We start from the raw sequence: 4123 nt of genomic DNA, 5'->3' as shown, positions 1-4123 counted from the left end.
AACTAGAAAAACAGCATTCTAAGCTGGGAAGCTGGAATTTCCTCCATAACATCCCTGATAAATGGTCTGTCTTCTAGCCTCTTACGGCTATTTTTTTTTTTTTTTCAGGTTATTTCATTTATCCTGTCTCGGTCCTTCACCACCCCACCCTCCCCATCCCTCTGCCACATGACAGTCACTCAGGACGTGAACCGAAAGGACAAGATGGACTCGAAATGGCCATACTGGGTTGCAGTGAGAATGAGTTAATAGGCCCTAACCCATGACCCATGATTGGAAAGCTGAAGCAATGTGAGGGCAGTTAATATAATATCTTGTGGACATGCGATCAAAGAAATAATATGACAAAAAAGGGTGTTGCAGTTTTTTAAAAGAAGTTGTAAAGGATGGGCTGGAACTTTTCCAAGCCTCGGTTTTCTCATCTGTAAAATGGAGGGTGATTTCTAGGGTGCATATTGTTGTAAAGAATGAAAAGCGCTTAGGCCAGGTTTGGCACGGAGGTAGCTCTAATTTTTCTTGTGTGAGAGTTAAGACTGGAAGCAGAGATAACATCTAGGAAGCTCCTCTAGTAGTAATAATGACAAAAACGGTGGTCAGGTACTCACTGTGTGCTGGGTGCTATTCTAAAAGCACTTTACAGGAAGTCACATAGGTACCCCTCATAACAGTCCTATGAGGTAGGTACTGTTATCCCCATTTGTCAGTCCTATGAGGTAGGTACTGTTATCCCCATTGAAGCTGAAGGACAGAGAGTATAAATGACTTGTGTAAGTTACCACAGGCAGAATTCAAACGTAAAGCATGACTTCAAATCTGGCACTCTCCACCACCAGGCTATTCCACTACACATGTCCCAGTGAAGACAGGAGGAAAGGCGTGATGGGGAAAATAGAAAAGAAGGGAGACGAAAACCCATCAGTGAGGTAGAGATGGCAGTGTTCGAGCAAAGAGCCCTGGGTGAATGTATAAAATCTCAAATAACTCTGAGCTAGTGAGAAGGGCCGGGAGGAAAATGGCACAGCTGCCAAGATGGAGGCATGTTTTGTTTTTGGATTACCATCCTTGCAATGTTTACGAATTGATCAAAATCTGTTGGGTCATTTTGGATCTACAAATATATATATATAAATACATAAGATTGTTTTTGCTTTTTGGACTCTCAGAAGCGGTCATTCACCTGAAGCCTGTATGATTAGTTCTGTACATAGGTGAGCATTTCTCTCAAGTAGCACATATTTAAAGAGCTTAAGTGGCTTTTTTTCACACTCCATTTAATTTACACTGGTTTTACCTTCCTGTACAGATGGTCCGCTTTTCCTCATCCTGTGCTTAATTCTCACTGAGCCAGAGAGTGTAAAATGCCCGTGAGGATTCAGCAGAGTTAAAGAATACAGAAAGAGGAGTCAGGTGGTGCTAATATTACAAAAAAATTGCAGAGAATGGTTCCTAATGTTAGGACACTATGCATAAAGCATTCAAAACATTTTTGCAGCATAGTTAATAAAATGGGAAGGTACAAGTAATATTAACTGAACATAGAGAAGAAAATGAAATAATATATGCAGTATGCTTTTCAAATGGTGAAATGTTTAAAATATATATAAAGTATGTTTTATATATGTATGGCACATATTTTTTAAAAACCAGGAATCTATTCAAAAATAGTAGTAGTAGTTATTCCAGATGAGAGGACTTAGGGTGATTTTATTCTCTTCTTTAAATTCATCTTCCTTTTTCTACACAGAACACATATTAATTTTACAATCAGAAAAATATCATACTTTTAAAAAAGAAATGTGACATTCAGATTCTTTTTCTTGTTAAGCATTTAGATCTGAATTAAAACTGCAGTTTCTGCTAAGCTTTTTTGCCTAGCAGTGTGGTATTAGTCCCCAAGAATTCTGCAGTCTCCATATTTAGTGGTATGTTTGGGAAAATCTTAAGTGCAGGAAGAAGTGAGCCTCCGTGTCTTTCACGGAGGCTCACTTCTTCCTGTTAATTGTTCAGCAGCACTAAGTAGACTTGCTCTTCCTATTAAGTGGAAAAGTTAGCCTCGAGGGACAGAGCAAGGGGGTGGCGGTGAAGGAAGAACCTTCCCAAGAGGCTTCCTCTTCAGCGTTTTTCAGTGATGATTACTCCAGAGACTCAGCCAGCTGCAGCCTGCAGCTGTGTTTCCAGCTGTGCCTAGTGGGGCTGGATGGTGCATACATCAAGGGCCCCAGTGGACCTTTCCTGGGGCATGGGAACTAGCTAGTGAATATGATAGAGCTGTGGCTACACTGAAACTCTAGGGAATTGGCTTTCTGGACAATTTTCAGAAAGTTGAAGTTCTAAGTTCCAGGTGTCAGAAAAAACAAGTGAGCCAATGTACATAAAAAAAATGAAACCTACAAAGTAGTATGTTGTTGTGTTTGTGTGAGATTACGCTTCTTTAAAGCTTAATTACCATTACTTCCAACATTTTAAAATTCTGAAAACAACATTACAATGACCATAAAGAAAGCTTTAGAACAAGAAAAGAATGACAACCACAAAGATTAACAACCCAATTCAAAAATGTGCAAAGGACCTGAATGGACACTTCCTCCAAGATACAAAATTAGCCAATAAGCACACAAGAAGATGCTCAACATCACTAATTATCGGGAAAATGCAAAAACTACAATGAGACATTACTTTACACCTATTAGAATGGCTACTATCAAGAAAATAAAATAAAAACAAAATAACAAGTGTTGGCAAGAATGTGGAAAAATTGGAACCTTTGTGCACTATTGATGAGAATGTAAAATGGTACAGCTGCTGTGGAAAATAGTATGGCAGTTCTTCAAAAAATTAAAAATAAAATTTCAATACAATCCACCAAACTTTATTTCTGGGTATACACATGAAAAATATTGAAAGCAGGATCTTGGAGGGATATTTGTAAACACATGTTCATAGCAGCATTATTCACAATAGCTAAGATGTGGAAGCAAACCAGGTGTCATTGATAGATGAATGGATAAGCAGAGTGTGGTACATACATACAATAGACCATTATTCAGCCTTTAAAAAAAGAAGGAAATTGTACAATATGTTGCGACATAAGTGAACCTTGAGAATATTATGCTAAGTGAAATAAACCAGTCATGAAAAGACATATACTATACGATTACACTTATATGAGGCACTTAGAGTCAGTTTATAGGACAGAGAGTAGAATGATTTTTGCCAGGGCTGGAGATAAAAGGGGATGGGGAGTTACTGTTTAATGGGTAGAGAATTTCAATTTTGCCAGATGAAAATTGTTCTGGAGACAGATGGTAGCAATGGGTGATGGTTGCACAATAATATGAAGGTAATTAATACCAGCAAATTATATATTTAAAAAATGGTTAAGGTGGTAACTTTTATGCTATGTATACTTTAGCACAATAAAATAAAAAGGTCTCTGAAAACCTGTGAAATTATCCTATAAGCAATGTGTGTGTGTTTCAGTGCATGGGGTTTATAAAATCTATTTTGACGATTTATCTGTCCTTTTTGTTCCTTTTCTGATTCTTAGCTCTGCTCTATGCAAAGAACTCGAATAGCTGAGTCTAGATACTTGAGTTCCTTTAGTAAATTTTTTGTAGGTTTCTTTGCCCTCATCCAGGTTCATAACATATAGAGACACTATGATGGAGTGGTTAAAATGTTAGGCTCTGGAGTCAGAAAAAGTCAGAGAGACCTGGATTTCAATCTGAACTCCGCAAGAAATACTTCTGTGATCCTGGGAAGTTATGCAATCTTTCTAAGTCTCAGTTTATTCATCAGTGAAATGGAGATAATAAATTACCTTTGGAGCCTTTTGGGAGGATTAAAGACAAAATGCATACGTGATGATACAATGCACCATATCCGACACCATTAAGAGCCAATGCATGTTATCATACTACTAAGAAGCCCCAGCAGGATGGTGAGAGGATTCATTCTTTCTCATTCTACTAAGTGATGAATTTTCCATATTAGCATAATATAGCTGGCTGTCTTTGCAACTGGAATAGGCATTATACCTAGAGCATTGCTTTATTGATTATTAGATTATATCAATGAAATGAGGATTTATAATGGATTGTATAAAAGAAATTATTTGTTTCAA

Source organism: Rousettus aegyptiacus, unplaced genomic scaffold (genome assembly GCF_014176215.1).
Source record: "Rousettus aegyptiacus isolate mRouAeg1 unplaced genomic scaffold, mRouAeg1.p scaffold_m13_p_2, whole genome shotgun sequence".
NCBI lineage: Eukaryota > Metazoa > Chordata > Mammalia > Chiroptera > Pteropodidae > Rousettus > Rousettus aegyptiacus.
This window is presented reverse-complemented; position numbering follows the sequence as displayed.